The 19,743-nt window shown below is 37.6% G+C and overlaps 1 long non-coding RNA gene across 1 annotated transcript in view; it reads right to left on the reverse strand.

The window, feature by feature from the left end:
* Positions 1-11,311: 11,311 nt before the first annotated feature.
* LOC125323713 overlaps positions 11,312-19,743 on the reverse strand; it is a 35,430-nt gene continuing 26,998 nt past the window's right edge. Inside the window, exons 2-3 of the long non-coding RNA XR_007202622.1 lie at positions 14,333-14,439; positions 11,312-11,390 (exon numbers count right to left, since the gene is read on the reverse strand). This is a non-coding gene — a long non-coding RNA (uncharacterized LOC125323713). The remainder of the gene's footprint in view (positions 11,391-14,332; positions 14,440-19,743) is intronic.

Raw genomic sequence — 19,743 nt, forward strand, 5'->3', positions numbered from 1 at the left:
GGAAAACATATATATTTATTTGCTGAAGTTTGAAAGTATAATATTAGTATGTTTAATTAAATATGCATAATAGCAGAGGGACAGTCAGAATATAAAACAGCAGTTAATCTGTTGCAGCATTGTTTAGGGAAAAAAAAAAGCATTCTAATATTTAAAATGCTAAATATCTGCAATATTTCCCACTCAAAATAAGCAATTATTTTACAAAAAGCTGAAAAACTGAATACCCAATACTGTGATCATGTTGAAGTACATTCAAGTTGGAAAGGCTTGCCATATTCATCAGCTCCCATTTGTTGCCTATGGAAGAGTATCTAAAATTTCGTAAGAGCTAAAAAGCTCTAATTACTGGACTGTTAAATCAGGATTTTAAGAAAAAAGTACCCTTAACACAACTGGAAAAATATGCATCATAGAACCTCTGTTGGTATTGTATGACTTATAAAATAACTACTAAGATAATATATTTTAATGTTTTTTCTTATTTATACCACTGTAAATATCATACTTATTCAGTAATATTTTCAGAAACTATCGTGTTTGTGGGCAGGAACAGAATCACCTGTAGGCTGAGTCTTCAATCTACAGTGACACATTTAGATGTGTTTTTTACTTAAAAGTATTCTTCATAGAATCATAGAATTAAGTTTGGAAAAGACCTCCAAGATCATCAAGTCCAACCTTTGACTGAACACCACCATGCCAACTAAACCATAGCAGTAAGTGACATGTCCAGTTGTTTCTTAAATGCTTCCAGAGATGGTGACTCCATCACTTCCCTGGTCAGCCCATTCCAATACTTGACAGTCCTGTAAGTGAAAAAATTCTTCCTGATGTCCAACCTGAACCTCACATGGTGAGGCCAATTCTTCTTGTCCTGTCACTCATTGCCTGAGAGAAAAGACCAAACCCCACCTGTCTGCAATCTCCTTTCAGGCAGTTGTAGAGAGCATTAAGATCTCTTCTGAGCTTGATTTTCTCCAGACTAAGTAACTCCTCTTACTCTTAGACCCTTCACCAGCTTTCTCTGGACACTCTTCAGCCCCTCAATGTAGTGAAGGACTAGAACTGGATTTGAAGTGGCCTCATTGGTACCAAGTACAGGAGGACAGTCACTGCCCTGGTCCTGCTGGCTACACTATTGCTGATACAGGCCAGGATGCCATCAGCCTTCTTGGCCACCTGGGCTTACTGCTGGCTCATGTTCAGCTGCTGTCAACCAGCACCCTCAGGTCCTTTTCCACGAGGCAGCTTTCCAGCCACTCTGCCCCCAGCCTGTAGCACTGCCTGGAGTTGTTGAGACCCAGGTGCAGGACTCAGAACTTGGCCTTGTTGAACCTCATACAACTGGCCTCAACCCATCGATCCAGCCTGTTCAGATCCCTCTGCAGAGCCTTCCTGACCTCCAGCACAGCAACACTCCCACCCAACTTGGTGTTGTCAGCAAATTGACTGAGGGTGCCCTTGACCCCCTCATCCAGATCATCTATAGATATTAAACAGAACTGGCCAATAGTGACCCCTGGAGAAGCCCTCTAGTGACTGGCCACTGGTATGTGGCACCGTTCACCAGCACTCTCTGGGCCTGGCCATCCAGCCAGTTTTAATCCAGCAAAGGGTACACCTGCCTAAGCTGTGGGCTGCCAGCTTCTCCAGGAGAATGCTCTTGGGAGACAGTAACAAAGGCTTTACTGAAGTCCAGATAGACAAGATCCAGTCTTCCCCTTATCCACTAGGCAGGTCACCTGGTACTGAAGGGACATCATGCTGGACAAGCAGGACCTGCCTTTCCTAAACCCATCCTGGCTGGGCCTGATCCTCTGGTTGTCCTGTTCATGTTGTGTGATGGTACTCAAGATGATCTGCTCCACAATCTTCCCCTGCATCAAGGTCAGGCTGAGAGGCCAATAGTTCCCTGGATCCTTCTTCTGACCCTTCCTGTTGATGGGTGTCACATTGGCTTAGATCCAGTCCTCTGCAACCTCCCTAGTTAACCACAACTGATGATAAATGGTGGAAAGTAGCTTGGCAAGCTCCTCTGCCAGCTCCCTCAGTACCCTTGGATGAATCCCATCTGGCCTAACAGACTCATGAGTGTCTAAGTGACTCAGCAGGTCACTAACTACTTCCTCCTGGATGGCAGGTGGTACATGTGCTCCCCATCCCAGTCTACCAGCTCAGGGGGCTGATTGCCCTGAGGATAATCAGTCTTTCTGTTAAAGGCTGAGGCAAAGATGTCATTAAGTACCTCAGCCTTTTCCTCATCCTTGGTTACAGTGTTCTCCCCCACATCCAAAAAGGATGGAGATTTTCCTGGACTATCCTTTTGTTGTTAATGTCTTTATAGAAACACTTTTTATTGACTTTCACAGCAGTGGACAGGTTGAGGTCCAGCTGAGTTTTTTCTTTTCTAATTTTCTCTCTCCATGACCTAACAACATCCTTGTTTTCTTGTCTGCTCCTTCTTCCAGAGGTCATAAACTCTTTCTTTCACCTGAGTTCCAGCAAAAGCTCCCTGCTCAGACAGGAAGCTCTTCTTCCCCAACAGCTCATCTTTTGGTCCATAAGGATGTCTTGCTCCTGTGCCTTTAAGACTTCCTTCTTCATTGTGTCCAGCCTTCCTGGACCCCTTTGTTATTAAGGACTGTTTTGTGGGGAACTTTCTGAACCAATGTCCTGAATAGGTCAAAGTCTGTCCTCCAGACTAGGCAGAGGTTTTGTTGACTTTTCCTTACTACGAGAAGAATTGAAAACTCTCATTTGTGGCAGATATGCCCAAGACAGCCTCGGACCAGGACACCTTCCATCAGCCCTTCTCCATTTTAAAACAGATTCAGACCAATTAGCTCCTACCTTTACAAGAAGAAAGCATCTCTTCAGTGGCACTTTGGGTGGTCTGTGATTCCCAGTACACTGCCTGCTTGGCACCCCATACAGTGCTACCACTCAGGTTCTTGAACCAAATATGCTATTCAGAAATACATTTGCATTTGCTATGCCTTTGCTGAGCAAGTACAGGGCACGACTTATAAACACAACTTCTAGACAAAATTACTCTGATCAAAGAAAGATGATGTTATGAACACTCAGAACAGGAATCATGAGGTTACCAGGCTGAGATATTAGCCAGGATATTGGTGCCAGATTCTTCTTCTAACACTGAACAACCAAGTGCCTCATCAGTGCCAGAAGTTAGTATTGCAGGATGTTCTATGTGAAAGGGACATGGAAACTTTTTTAACCAAAAGGAAAAAAAAAAAATTCAAACTTTGAAACAGAGGCTGTATTTGGCTTTTTATTGATGTACTTAGTCAAGTACATACATATATATATATTGTATATTTTGTTTGTAATCTCTAAAAGTACTCCTGTCAATGGGACAAGATGATTTGTCAAATTAATGTTACTCAAAGAGCAAAAAAAAATTTTGTGTCCTGCCATTCCCTGTTTTTCCTTTTGTGTCTGTCTCTTGTAGTAGGGTTCTTTCAGTTAGCCAAATACTTGTGGTTCTGCTGCAAAACAGCCAGGTGGGCTGTGCTGGCAGTGAGCCTGGGGAAAGGTGGGCTAATGGCCCAGTGAGCATTAGAAGGGCAGCTGAGGAAAATTGGGACTAGCAGCTATTTGTAAGGCAGTGTGTAGAAGTGTGTTTTTTCAGATTTTAGCTGGGTTGTTTAGTGTGAAAGCAAGCAAGGGGAAATGGATTGATACTTTCAGAGCCAAGGAAACTACTCATATTAGGCTTTTGAGTGGTTTGCTTTTTATTTTTATTTTTTAACTGTTTGAAGTTCTGCTTTGAACAAAGACAAATGCTTCTCCTTTGTGGAAAAAACCAAAACATAATATTTTAATTAAAACAGTCCTACTGCTTATGTCAGTCTGATGACAGAAATGCAAATATTAGGTAACAAATTGAGACAATCTGGTAGTGTTAATGTTTGGGCTAAAAGCAAACTGTAGGGTCTGGAGAAGTGCTGGCATGTTAGTCTCCCCCAGCTAACACATGGACTTGACAGTTTAATGCCCAAAAATACTAAAGAAAGGTAGGAGAAAAGACTGAAATATTCTGATACTTCCAAAAATTTATATCTGGTGTACCTCCAACCTAACCAATGATCTTGTAAAGGACACAAGGAAGAATAGATCATCATTGACAGATTTAAAGTAGAAGACCTTTATTTTCTGATTACTTTTGAAGAATAGCCCTTAGCCTTCAGAAAAGATATTCATAGGTGCACATGGATAGGTTGCTCATTATTTTTATACATATCTACATTTTTCCCAGACATTTCAGAGCCTCAGTAATACTTTCTCCCTAGGGATGACTGGAATAGTGCGCGATCAGTTAAGCAATTTGTACACCAAATTCATCAGGGTCAGGATAAACCAAACATGCCTAGGCAACGTAAGAAGGAGAATGTTGCATGTAAGTGAAACATAGGACATGGAATTCTAACGATTGCTAGTAGTAAATAATAAGTCTATATCTAATAACCAGCATCTATTTCCAAACAGTAGCAAAAAGCTTGAGCCATATAAAGTAATAAAGGTAACTGGCAATTAAATATCTAATTCCAAAGTTGCTCTCTCTTTAATGTTTACTGGATGGGTGGTGCTAGAACTTCCTCACTGGAGATAAAATTATGCTTTTAAATATTTTCTAAAAAGATAAGGTTGATTTCAGGTACACTTACTAGTTAGGAACTGAACAGTTAAAGAGTCAAATGAAAAGCATGCAGGAAAGACCTTAATGCTAAGACCATCAGCTGAAGCAGGGAAAACAGGATTTACAATTAGCAATATTTTTCTTTAGAACATTTTTATTTTCTCCAGAAACAATTTACTGTAAAACACACAGCCCAGTTCTTCTCCTTTCCAAGTGCAATTAGATTTTTTTTTTCTAATGTCTTCAAGACCAGGAAAAACTCCACATCTTCTCCTGCCATATTCCTTTAAGAGCTTTGGCCTCTTCCAAAGAGCCTATGTTCTCATCAGGTGGTCGTATAGGCTTGATCTGTAGCAAAAGTAGCATTTCTGTTTGTTCTCCAGGTAACAAAAAGGAGAGTTGGCCTTGTATCACTGCAGTAATAGATCCTGTGTGAGTCTTTCAATGCTGATTTTATAAGGCATTTGTATCTGTGAAAAAGACAATGTGAAAAGTGCAATAAAAACTTTTGCAGATCATAAGAAAATATAAGGAATGTCTTATATGCTTGCATTAGTAGCTTTTAATAATGAGATAATGAAATATGAATCGTCTACGAATCAAAACCAAGGAAAATCTTACTAAAAAGAATATTCTGAAAAACTTCACTAAAACTAAAGACTAATGAATATCAAAAGTATATGGGTAGAAAGAAAGAAAATATAACATGAAATATATATTACAATTATAAAATACATGGAAGAAATTTCTATAAAACATTATATAAAACTGAAAAATAGAAACAAATATAATGAGAAAACTGAGCAACTAATGGACTTTTAAAGGAAGCATGAAATGTTTAAAGCTTTGTCTGGTTCAGTCTTCACAAAAAAGCTAACTGTGTCCAGATGCTTAACTTAATTATTATTAATGAGGATATAGGAACACCAGCCTGAGAATGTAATGATGAATTAAATAATTTGAATATATTCAAGTCGTTATGACTTGACAAGCATCACTCCAAGTACATATAGAGTTAGTCAAAGCCTTTCTTTACAGCTGCAGAAGAAATGAGAGAGGTCTGTGGAAGGTGAACAAGTTCTAGAAAGTCAGAGAACAAGCATGGGAGGTTAAAGAGACACAGGGAACTACAGAAGAGTCAGCTTTTCTTTGATAGAAAGATAACTGAAGCAAATTATTAAACAATCAATTTGTATTCACCTAAAGACAAAATGCACCAACATGAATTTGGCAAGAATAACTCAGGTCAATGTAATTCAATTTCTTTGACAGGATAACAAGATCTGAGAAAGTAATAGATGTCAGATACACATGACACTCATAAACCAACTGGGAAAATATGGTTTGAGTAAAGCTGCTGTAAAATCTTGCCCAGAAAGCTTGATAATAGCTTGTTGAAGAATGGATAGAATATATTACATAATGCCCTTCACAAGACTGACCTGATATTATTCAATATTTTAGCTAATAATGTAGGTGTATGTAGAAAGTTGATGAATAACAATAACTTGTGAAGGATTTCATTTCAAAAGGCAGAACTGGAATTCAAGCTGATCTTGGAAAAAACGGAGAAGCCACAAAGATCTGAATGTAGAAATACACATGGTACTAAACATGGAAAGGAGAAATCAAATGCATGAGGAAAGAATGAAAACTTTGTTGGGCAGAGAGAATTCAGAAAGATGAGATGTTGTATCAGAAAGAGGGAAATCTTACTTCTATGAACATTAATGATACATATGGCAGACCTGCAAGGCTTGAGTGTCACTGTTAGGGTATATTGAAAGGGAGTCCACATCTAGTATTGGTGAAGTCAGTATAAGATGGATTCAACACACTGGGATGTGGAAGACAACTCCAGACAAAGACAAAAAAAAAGGGAAAAAAATATTCTAAGATATATGAATAATGATTGAAATAAAAAAAAAAAAGGTCCATAAAAAAGAGAACGGAGGGCAAAATATAATATTAAAGTGGTAAATAATCAGTTTTATTAAGATATACTGAATCTGGGAAAAGAAATAATTGCTTTCCTTCCAAGCAAGGAACATTCCAACTTCAAGTATAAAAAATTTTATTATATCAGTTATGCAATGGGCAAAGTTACATTTGAAGGTGTTGAAGCCAACATCACAGGAGGAATTTAAAAGATATGCATATCAAGAACAATCAAAAAAAAAAAGTTGATTTCCTTGCTCTGAGACAGACGACTGCTAGATGACACTTCACATCCATATTCCCTGGATTTCTTTAACCATACCATATGCTGCCTAGAGTCTAAGTTTCTAACTTTTCAGTACTTATTTGTGATTTTTCAGACAAACAACATAGCCTATGGGTCAACTACTGACCTGTGCAACTGGCGGTTGTTAATAATAATTTAGAAAACCTTGTCTACTTTTTAGACAATAGTCTGTTAATATATATAGATAAAAATTGCTTACCTACACACTAGGGAATGCTCTGTTTTAAAATTTATGAAGTGACATAGATGTAGAAGTGAGATTGCATTTCTGACAAGACTGCAATTTAACCGCTCCGCTGTACAGACAGCAAACAGTTTCTGAAGCCTGATTAGAGCGTATCCTTTGTCCTGAGTTCATCAAGAATTTCCCATTATATGCATGGAACAGGCTGTAGTTCACTTATAACTACACAAATTTTTAGGGAAAAGTAAAAAACCTAAATTTAGCAAAATAAAACAAAAATCTTAACAAATTACAATAAAACAGGAAATTAAAACATCAAAACCTATAAAAAAAGTACAACCAAGATCAGCCAAAGCCAGTTTATATAAAGTTAATGCTGAAACACCTTCCAATGGAGTAACACCTAATAATATTTTTAAAACATATTTTTAAAACATTTGTATGTGGTTTAATATATTTCACCTTTTTTGTCAGATTTATGTGATCTAAAATGCTTTAGTTCAGGGTGGTCTATAGATTTGTAGAAAATCAGTGTACAATTAATTACCCTTATAATTTTCCAAATGTGGATTGAGCTGCTGCTGCCCCCACATGCCACTGGTCACTAAGCAGGGAAAGGAAAATCATCTCGAACAGGTAAATGTAACCTTTCAGAACGTTTTTATCCTAGATCAATATCAACTGCATGACTCACATCTATCATGTCTATAATTCATCTTTACACAGAAGTCAATCACAGATTAAGTCAGACACAAACCCTCCAAATTAGGATTTTGTGGACTTTGATCTAAAGGTCCTGGAATGCACTTCTGAAAAAAAAACCAGATTAATTTAACCTGGCTGGATTATGGGTGAACAGATGAATTTCGCCTGAAACCCTATGAAATGAGCAACCTGTCTAAAAATACTGCTTTTCCTCCTCTTTACCAGGATACAGACTGTATCCTCAGAGTGGTGTGCAGAGATGCCATACAAAATGATGCTGATCTGATGCCATACCCAGTACAAACACAGGCCTCCTGGAAAAAATTGAGTACTTCTGACTGGTAAGGAACGTTTTATGCAAGTGTATATGAGATTTGCATTTTCACCATTTGTGTCAGATTACAAGGAATTCTGCAGGGAATAGTCAGTCAAATCCTACTTTTGTAACAGGCAGAATCTATTTATTTCACCAGTCTTCACAGGCAAGACTACACCCTACAAATTAGTGACTTCAGTGACCTGTGTAAATTTAAGAGTGCCTTCAGGTCAGTAACCCTGCATGTCGTAGACATATGTAAAGCACTGTTCATTCATGCCTAAAACTTGCAGTCTAAACCCGGATCCAATTAGTAATAGCTAAAAGGATTTACTTCTCCAGCTTTTAAAGAAAACGGAACTGAATTTAAAAAATTAAGAGTAACAGGAGTAGTAAAAACACAAAATAAAATCTGTGGTTAATACTGTTCTTCAGGGTGCAAATCAAATAGAAAGAATAAAAAAAAACCCCAGGAAATTAGAAACATTTGGTGCAAATTCAGTTCAGCCCCCTTTTACACAAATCATTAATTATATACCAAGAGATTACTTTACTCAAAGGATCACAGTCTCAAATACCAGACTGGACTGGAGATTTTCACTTAACCAGCACACATGTAATATTTGGTTTTACTTCAACGCTGACTTGTGGCCTCTTCTTCCTGTGCCCTATTCCGAATATAAAATTATTCAAGCAGTTACCTATGTATTAGCAAGCAGAATTTTCCCAAAAAGTCAGGAATAAAATGGATTAGCTTTTACAACTATGTACATAAAGTACAGTAATGTTACAATGTAGGGTATCAACATAATCACAAAATCTGGCATGCAGCATCTTGTTGACACTCAAGGTGACCACCAAGAAGTTGGAAAATACTTGTTGAAGTCTACAACAGCACATTTCTGTACCTTAATTTAACTCTTGACTTGAAAATGCTGGGAAATTCACCATTAAAGGTTCCTCTTACTTTTTTGTTGATATAATGTGCATTTAGTGGCCACAGAGAAGGGGGCTTGGGAATCTAGTGTCCTTTTACGAATTTCTGAAGCTCTTAACCTTCAGTTTTCTATGAAGGAACACCAATGATCCAGTCCCTTTGCTCTTGGGAAATTTTTGTAATCAAAATGGGCCAGACTTCACTCCATAGGAATCTGCCCAAATCTTTCATCTGGATTTGTTGCTAGTGCTAAAATAAAGAGGGAGATTAGCCTAAGGCAGACACCTGGTGTGGAAAATTCAAGTCCACATTCCAGTATGAACAAAAATATTATAAGCTATGAAAACCAGAATTTTATTGTAGGAACAATCAGACTCTTTTAATACTTCTACCTTTTAAATACAACTAATGGAAAATAAGGTATTCAGGCTCCAGTTATTAGCAGATAAAATTTGGCCCAGTTAGAAAAAATCCTAGCTGAGTTTTCATGTCTTTCTGCACCAGATGTTTTTAAAGAAGAGTGGATTCTATTTTAAATAAGAATGGCAGAAGTAATTAGGTAAGTATCTTTAGCCCATGGAATCACAAACTGATTCAGTTTCAATTGAAGGATAAATACAACTAATTCTATAAGAAGCTTCACAGTGTGCAGGGGGAAACTTAAAAGGACATCACTAAGACGGTAAGAACTTTGTTGGTAAAGTCAGCTAAATATATTGGAAGGAGACACTGTTATCTCTGTTAACCTAGGGCACAAATGATCTCAAAATCGTGGTTTATGTGATGATTAAAGTTTAGCTGAAGGGATCCAGGTGTGCATGGATTAATTTCTATTCCCATCAGATTTTTGATATAGGGAGAAATTATAGGAAAAATTATAAAAAAGAGTTAACCAGCAAAGAAAACTACATCTTGGGAGGCCAGAAAGCGAAGGGATAAAGTGAGAATTTCCAGCAGTCAAGCTGAATTAGACCTTCCAAAGGAAATGAAAACAAGCAGTAAAAGGTTATTTAGCGACATAAATAAAACAAGAGAAGTTGAGCTAGTAAGCAGTGCCAGTGGATCAGAGATTAAGACTTTATAGGTACAGACCTGAAGCTAACTGAATATTTGACTTCAGGCTTCAGGATGGTAACTATGACAAAATCAACATGGATAATGAGTAGGAGAATTGGAAAAATATATTAACACCATGAACTTGGAAATAAAAATCAAATCATAACAACAGATTATTTCTGTCACTGAATATAAATTACTGAAAAACCTCAAATCTAAAAATGCAAATATGATAACAAAACTATGTCTTCAGAGGGAACAGAGATTTTACTTTGCTCTGTAAGAATTGAATTGCAGCATCAATCTTCAATTTATTTAGTTCGGGTCTCCAAATAGCTGTTAAATCATAAGACCTTTCCTTCTTTGAAAAGCCAAAAGAGTCAGTACAATAGAATGATATATTACAAATGTAGATTAGAAATTCTTTCTCTTTTTGTGCATTACTGCACTACATTATTCTTGAAATACAGTTTCAAATTGTGTTGAATTGAAATAAAACCAGAATTTTGTCTTGTTTTTATTCATGGGAATTCTATTTTAATGCCTGTGTCACTAATAGTATGTGAAAAGAATTATAATAAGGAATTTTACCTGTCTAATATCAATGTGAAATGTTTTGGATTTTTTTGAAACAAGTTGAACTTTCAAGAGATATGAATTTAACAAACCAAGTCATAATTTTTTGCTGGTGACCTTGGCACCATAGGAATATTAATTAACCTAAGAAATTTTTAAAAAATGATAGCTAATGATCAGTAATGGGTTTCTTGTTTGGACGTAAACAGAAGAATTGTAATATTTCAATTCCTGTTGGTATTCACAATGAATTTTGATGGTGGAAATGAAATGCCATCAAAATTATTTTTCTACTAGAACCCAATAAAGATGGGAGAGATTGATATGTATTTAATAAAAAAGTAGAGGAAAACTAATATTGCCAACTATAAAAACTAAAACTAGTGTTTACTGCACAGACATACAAACAAGTAAACATTAGCTGCTGTTACAAGAGTAATTTGTCTGAGAAATTTACTCTGTTCCCTTTTCCCAGATGTGTTTTCTGCAAACCCTTCTCTACCGAAAAAGATATTAAGCAAATTCTAGAGGAAAAAAAAAAGCACCAGAAAACACTATACTATTGTTTAAGCATAAAAAATATTAAAGTTACCTGTAAAATTGCAGCTACAGGGAATTGTGTTGATGTGCAAAGTGATGTATTTAAAAGATAGTGAATGTCAAATTAAGCACATGATGATGGACCAGCTAGAAAAGTAAAACTGTTTCCTGATGGAGACATAATTGCATGAAAGGTACAGTTAATTCACTGATTTACAGCATCACACATGATAAATGCTCCCTGCTGTGAAATATACATACTTTCCGAGAAAAAAGTACATTCAAAATCATCTGGGAAGAGGGAGGGGTATTTACCATAGTCTTCATTTATTAAATATCTCAAGTCCTTACAGTGAACTATAAGAAAGAAAACACAACATATTTCTGTTTATATTGCTATAAACAGAATGAAGTTACCACTAGAGTTGGAATAAGATTAAATCTGTCCAGGAGTACATATCAGCCTCAATCCAGCCATCTACCTTGCAAATTTAAAAACTATGTGTGTACAGAAATACACACACAATTAAAAGTGTTGAAATTATAAAACAGTCAAATAACAGTCAAAAAACAATAAAACAGCCAAAACCTCTACACTGTTCTGGAGTAATTTCCAGTTTGGAGTCTCCTAGAATCAATAAATTTATTTATATCTCAAACAAATCAGATATGACTATGCAAAATGGAACACTGCATTTGCTGCTGCTTCAGAAAAGATGCAGATATAAAATCTGCTGGATGGGAATTATTGCTGATTTTAGACTTCCACAGGTCTTAAAATTGAGGTGCCTAAATGTTCATAAGAACAGTTTCTGAGGTGAAAGGTGAAAGATGTACAACCAAGCAATTTGCAAATGTTACAGCAACGTGAAACCACAGCTCAACAAGTTGGTGTGCTCCTCATTCAAAGAACATACAAACTAGCTGTTGAGAAGTCAGTTCTTTCAGAAATTAGGATCTAACCTCAGCAAAATTGGTTTATTGTTGTTGTTAAATGCAGCCCTGCTGAACAGTACATTCAATGCAGAAGCAGTAACTCAGAAGTCAAGCACCTTACTTCCTAAGGAGGAAATACACCATTGGCATAACTGTGGCCAGTCAAGGCTGTCTTTATTGCTGTGCCTAGGGTGAAAAAGCTTCTACAGTCCCATATTTTGGCTTTCGTAAAACTTATCATTGTGGTGTGAATGCTGGAGAGAAACAGGCAGTGTTGTGAAGACTCCCCAGAGAAGACAAGTTTTCAAAGTAAAATCCTGAGGCAAAGCTTTTAGGGTAATATTATGTAAATAAGTAATAAGACTGACTGAGGTTTCAGCAATAGTGCTCTGTGATTTTGCTTTGAAAGTTTTTGCTTTTTGGAGTTCACTGCAACCTCATTATGTTTTGCTGGCACTTTCTCCAGGAAAAGCAACAGCTGCATAATACTGATAAAACTTAAGAAGGCCGACATGCGTGATTGTGGCTGGTGTTCCAGTCTAAGTCAACCATATGTAAAAGCTCTAACCTGGCAGTGTTTGCTGTCATTAAATCTCAAATTCTATCTTGTAATGTAAAATGTAGTTATATAAGAATAATCATCCATAAGAGCAAATTTCTACAGAAAAAAATGGTTTAAAATATTATTCCTTAATTAGTTATACCACTATTATCATCACCTACTTCTATCAATACTGACTGAATTTGAAATCATGTCAAGGGAGTTGACAATGAAGAAAAAATTTTAATGCATCAATTATTTTTTTAGTGTCCACAGAAATAAATAGATGACACTTATAAAGCTCCTTTGAATATATAACAATACATAAAAAAATGTGTTGTGACATGAAATGTTTAATCATTTATAAAATCATTGATAATCCTGGTAATATTCAATATTGAAACAAAATATGCTCCAGGCCACAAAATATAATTCCCGGCCACAGTAGTCTTCTTTAAATTGAATGATTTAAACTAAAACACAAAGTATTTTTTTTTATTCCTTGCTGAATCTGCAGATTATAAAAATCATATTCTCCAATTGATTTAACCTCCTAAATTTTTATAGATAGAGAAGAAGAAAGTCAAAAAGTCCAGTCATGTACTAGCATTGTCTTATTAAAAATGCTAGCGTAAGTCCAGAATTTCTCCCATTCTCAAGATAGAAGAAAAATTAAGAGTATGATAAGAAATACAGAATGGAGAGACACAAAGTGGTAAGTTTTCTCCATGTGTCATTGGCCTGTGGAAACTCACTGGTTCTAAGAGTTCAACAGAAGTGAAAATGTATTTTTCACATTTAATTACCATGCACAACTATGACTAAAGGAAATAAAAATATAGGAAAGGACACGAAGCCTTTGTCTCCAAATGTAAATCAATCTCTAATTGAAAAAGGCCTCTTGCCTGTAGTTACAGTACTGACTGCATTTGTGACCCACTGTGAGAAGTATCCTTGTGTATAATATCAAAAAGAGATCAGTATTATTCCATACTGATTTAGAATAAAGTCCATAGCATCTGGGATCTTTGAACCTTTGCAAGTTAGATCCTAACTGTACAAAGTTTTTGTGCAAAAATACTGGTGGTGGCTGTGTTATTTTGAGTCAGCAGGAATATCAGTTTTCAGACAGGACTGCTAAAGCTTTATATTTGGATCATAAGAAGACATCATGAGGTCTTACATTTGAGTTTAGATATCTAGTTATGATTGTTAAAAAATCTGGTAAAACCAGAAAAATAAAAATCTCAAGTGTAGCTTCAAAAATACTGAAGGCAGAGAAACCTATTTCAATAGGTTCAATAGTTTGAACTATTGCAAACAGGTTTTTTTTGAGTTGAACTTAATAGGTCTTTTCTTCAAGGTAATTACTTTTTCAGGGTTGCTGTCAAGTATTTCAGGTTTGCTGAATGCTTAAACCTAATCTCTGCACTAAAAGGAGAATTCCTATGTCTTCAAGGGTTTGCTTTGTAGTAGATAAGTGTGATATATAATCCTCCCATACTCTGATCTCTCCTCCTGTTGTGTGATTTTTTTCTACATTGTATTTATAGACAGGCCTGATGAAGCATAGTCACATAATGCAGCATCCCAGCTCCAGTGATCAAGTACAAATACTCCACAGAAGTCTTACTTGGGAGATAAAGAAAGGAGAGGCTCCAAAATCACATATTTCCAAATTTTCAGGCTCCAAAATTATATATTTCCAATTTCTCTGCAGCTTAGCCATCCACTCAGAGCCTGAAAGAAACCCCAAAATTTAATAAATCATACAAAATATTGATCAGACTCATGAGCAATTTGGGTAGTTCTGAAATCCTTGCTAATAAACTTTCCATGGCAGGGAATTCACCACTTAATTACATGTTTATACAAAAAAAAAGCACCCCATTTATCAGCCTTAAATTTTCTACTTCTTTAGTTTTAGTAAACATCCCATTGATGTTAGTTTTCAGAAAAAAATTGCCATATTTTGTTGTTATCCTATTAATTACTGAATTTCTTTCTAAAGTTTATGATTACAACTGCTTTATTTTCTTCCTTCTTCTGTGAACCCCCTTTATACTGCATACACACTTCTCAGAAGAGCTGTATTTCCAGTCTTTCTTTCAGTCTTGGAGGTCCAATGCAGTGTGAATCAGCAATAGCTCTATTTTCACAGAAAATATATTTGTGCTCTAATTTTGATAGAAAAATAAAATTAAGATATGAACTATTGCCATCCATGGGATTAAAGTTTCTAGAACAAATAGGTGGGAGATGCTGGAAATTCTGAATCACATTTCTCTCCAAGAAAATGTGCAAGAGACTTGTCTTTCCCTCAATGTCCTTTGCTGGTTACAGATGTGGCTTCCATATTTCTGCTGCTTTTGAGACACTGAGGTCAGATATGTTACAGATACCCAATGGTGTTAAAGTGTTCTGAAGACAAAATTCTTTTACAAATTGCTAACTTTGAACACAAAAGAGACTTGTCCTAACCATTTCTAGACAGTGCACAATGAGATATCTAAATAGACAATGATCTTTAAAGGATAAAAATCCCTCTCAAGATAAATGTGATTGAGGGGTTTTTGGGATGAATAAAGTACATAAGGTTAATAAAGTATGCAGACTTTCAAGTGGATTTGATTCAACAAAAACCTTTTTCAGCATTACTAGCATTCTTGAATGTAAATCTCCATAAAAATAATGCAACTTGGGAAACAGACAAAGCTCACATTTGCTACATTTCTGATTTGTTGTTGAGCTGGTTTTGCTGGACAAGTGCACCCTTACTGAGGGAGTTTGTGTACTGCAGTGTAGCTTTGTGCAGGTGTCAGGGCTGGCTGTAAGTCTGCTGCCTATAGAACTGGAAGAAGCCTTTTGCTGGTTCCTGATTCCTGGCCAGCTCTTAGCTGTCTACATGGCACTGCTGTGTGTAATACAGACAGAGCTAATACAAATAATGGCCCTTTTTTCCTATCTTTCCAAAGCTTCCACTAGACCAGGTTGGTCAGGACCTATTCAACCTGTCCTTGAATAGTTACAGGGATGGGGCATCCACAACTACTCTGGACAGCCTTTTCCAGTGGCTCACGACCCTCTGAGTAAAAATCTTCTTCATCTAATAAAAATTTCCCCTCTTTAAGTCTAAAATTGTTCCCCCTTGTCCTATCACTAACTGCCCATGTAAAAAGTCACTCTCCATCTTTTTTATAATCTCCATTTAACTACTGAAAGGCTGCAATTAGGTCTCCCCAGAGTCTTCTCTGGCTCTTCTCCAGATTTGTTTGGTATGACCCTGTAGAAATCATAATTTGATTTCATAATAGAATGACTCTCAGGAACAAGATTGAATTACAAGATTTCTTAAAGTTCTTTAACAGTTCTGCTATGATTGCAGGTGGTCTTAGGGGATTTTAAATGGAAGTGGCTGTAGCTACACAGAGCTGTAGTTACCTTCTCTCAATCAAGCCTTCTCTGTATCCAAGCTAATACCACATTAAGTAATTTTGAGGCCAGTTTATTTAAACCACAGCAGTCAAAACAGCCAAAGTTAAATCAACATACACCCCGTCTCCATCTGCTTTAAGAATGTCTACACAAAAGATTAGAATGCCTACACAAAAGATTGCTTATGTGCCTGAGACAGGTCCATTTTTTACAACTGTATCAGCTAGCCTAATAAGAGATTTTATTTCTCTCTAAAAACCTTGCAGGTTACTTAGCAGCAGCTTATATATAAGTTGTTCTGTGACCAGTGTAATTAATGAAGTAGATGTTCAGCACAGCTTGGATTTCAGAGTGATCTCAGATGTGGATTCCCTGATAACCAATAAAGGATGAATTCAAGCCCTGTTTCCTGTATGCAGCAGCCCACCTTCCCCAACACTGCTGGAATTTACTGCATTTAAGATCTCTACCTCCATCTCTAAATTTAGCTTCAATCTACAGCCAAGCACAAAAGCTGGTGGCATAAAGACACAGATAAATGTCACAAAAATTCTTTTGAAATGATGTATGTATGGAACATGTCTGGTTTTAGTCTGAGGACTTTGGCATGACAAACAGAACATGGAATCCACTGACAATCTTTTGGTCATTTAGTCAGTGCTTTTTCTGTGTGTACTTCTGTGGTGGGGTGGGCCTTGGGTGGATGCCAGCTGCCCACCAAAGCCTCTCTGTCACTCCTTTCCTCAGCTGGGCAGAGGAGAGGAAATATAACAAAAGTCTTGTAAGTTGAGATTAGGGCAGGGGGAGATCACTCACCAGTGACCATCATGGGTAAAACAGACTCAAGTTGGGGAAACTTGTTTCATTTATAACCAAAGAAATCAAAGTAGGCTTATGGGAAATAAAACCAAATCTTAAAACAACTTCCCCCTTCCCTCCCTTCTTCCCAGACTAAACTTCACCCCTTATTTTCTTTACCTCCCCCCACACCCTTCCACTGGGAAGGAACCTTATGCTCAGTTTATCGCACAATGCCTCTGCTGCTCCTTCGTCCTCAGGAGGAGGACTCCTCACACTCTTCCTCTGCTCCAGCATGGGTCCCTCAAATGGTGTGCAGTCCTTCAGGAACAGCTGGTCCAGCATGAGTCCCTCACAGGGTCACAAGTCCTGCCAGCAAACTGCTCCAGCGTGGGCTCCTCTCTCCTTGGGGCCACAGGTCCAACCAGGATCCTGGTCCAGCACAGGCTTCCCACAGGGTTACAGCCTCCTTTGGGCATCCACCTGCTCTGACATGGGGTCCTCCACGGGCTGCAGGATCTCTGCTCCACTGTGGACCTCCATGGGTTGCAGGGGCACAGCTGCCTCACCACAGGCTGTAGGGGAATCTCAGCTCCAGTGCCTGGAGCATCTCCTCATTCTGCTCTGACCTTGGTGTCTGCAGGACTGTTTCTCTCACACATTCTCACTTCTCTCTCAGCTGCACTGGGGATTTTTTCCCCATTCTTAAGTATATTATCCCAGAGGTGCTACCACCGTTGTTGATGGGCTTGGTTTTTGCTTGGCTTGGAGCCAGCCAGAGTTGGTTCTGTCAGACATGGTGGGAAGCTTCTAACAGAAGCCACCCCTGTAGCCACCATGCTATTAAAACCTTCCCATGAAAACCCAATACAATTTACCAAGGAGGGAAAAGCTCTTTGTGTTCATGAGCTAGAATAACTGAAAATAGACCAAAATTCAGAGAAAAAGGCAAGGATGGAATGTCTGGGATGGGAAGGATTTATTCATGTTTGCATCTTTCAGCATATTTGGTGTTGTGATTTAACCCCAGCAGGCAGCCAAGCTTCACACAGCCCTCACTCACCCCACCCACTTGGATGGGGAAAAAGAATCAGAATAGTAAAAGTGAAGAAAAAAAACAACCTCATGGGTTGAGATATAGTCTAATAATTGAAATAAAAATACAAATAGTAATATTAATAATAAATATCATACAAATAGAAATGATAATAAATTAAAGTGAAATAAAAATAACAGAAAAATTAAACCCAAGAAAGACAATCCATGCAAATGAAAACAGCTGCTCACCACCAACCAACTCATGCCCAGTCAGTCCCTGAAGAGTGGTTCCCTCAGTTTTATATGCTGAGCATAATTCTGTGTGTTATGGGGTATCCCTTGGGTCAGTTGAGGTCAGCTGTGCTGACTTCATCCCCTTCCCACATTTTGTGAACCCCCAGCCTCCTAACTAGTGGGGTGGGGGGAGGAGCAGAAAAGCCCTTGACTCTGTGGTAGTACTGCTCAGCAGTAGGCAAAACATCTTTTTATTACCAACACTGTTTCCATCACAAATCCAAAACACAGACCCATACTAGTGACTGAAGAAAATACACTGTTTTTCAGCAGTGTATTTCAAACAATAGTCACTCTATATGGTCAAAATATCAGAGAGAATGTTAACTGAGAGCAGCCCGGACAGAAGACACAGATTAGCCCACAGAAGTTTGAACTCTAAATGCCGAAGGTTGTGCTTACAGGGCACATTATGCTGCAGTTCAGCCCTAGTCTTTTGTCTGTAGCTGCTACTGAGCCACTACTGCCATATCTTCACCTAAATTTAGATCTTATCTGGAATTAGTAGCATCCTCACCTTGTTAAGTCAAACCACAGAACTGTGTTTATTTATCTCTTCTATTTCTGTGAGATAGGTTTCTCTAGGCAGTGGAGACAAATGCACCTTCAGGGGACAGTAGACACTTCACCTCAAGTGGAGGAGGAGGTTCTGGTCAATTCTGCTGCTGGCTGAAAAGGTGGTATCAGACCCTGGGTGCCCTTTTTCACTTTTACAGAAAGGAAGCCAGTGGCTACTTCATATGTGAAGTGCTGCTGTTGATTTTAATTTCTGCTTGGGAATGACCAGAAGCACTTGAACAGATTTTAGGGGCACCTTCAAAGCATCTCCTTCTAGCTGTGACACAGTGCACACTGTGGAGGAGAACCCATCAGCAGAGTTGCCCACTGCAAGGTCCCGGGTAGGAGATACTTTAGTGCACCATAAGCATGTTGCCAGTTTAAATCTCATGTGAGTAATGACACAATCCTGCCACTCACTACAGCATGACATGGCAGATAGACTTAAAAAAAAAAAAAAAATAGGCTGGCTATTTTTATGCATCACCTTTTCCTCAACAGACCCAATAACTGACACAAATAGCCTTAGAAATATTTTTAGGACTGACTCAAAAAGCAGAATACCTGCAATTACTTCTGGTGTTATTCAGCAGTTATCTGATGAAAAAACAGAAGAGACACAAAGAGCTAACACTGAAATAGCAGCTCTTAAACCTTACAAGTGAACCTATGAAATATTTTGAATCAATGTCTTCCACTTTTTATATTATCTTATTTCATCTAACTCCTTACTCTATATAGAGGGGCTTTTTCCTCAGACACGTTTTCCTTTCAAGTCACTTTGATTCCTTGTGGAAGCATCTGCCAACTGACTGTATGAAGTCTGGGAAGACTACTTGGGTAGTCTGAGTTAAACCTGATGGAGCAGACACCACATTTTTAAAAGGGCAAGAAAAGCATTTGGGGCACTGAGACTGGAAG

The sequence above is a fragment of the Corvus hawaiiensis genome, chromosome 3 (assembly GCF_020740725.1).
Source record: "Corvus hawaiiensis isolate bCorHaw1 chromosome 3, bCorHaw1.pri.cur, whole genome shotgun sequence".
Taxonomy (NCBI): Eukaryota; Metazoa; Chordata; class Aves; order Passeriformes; family Corvidae; genus Corvus; species Corvus hawaiiensis.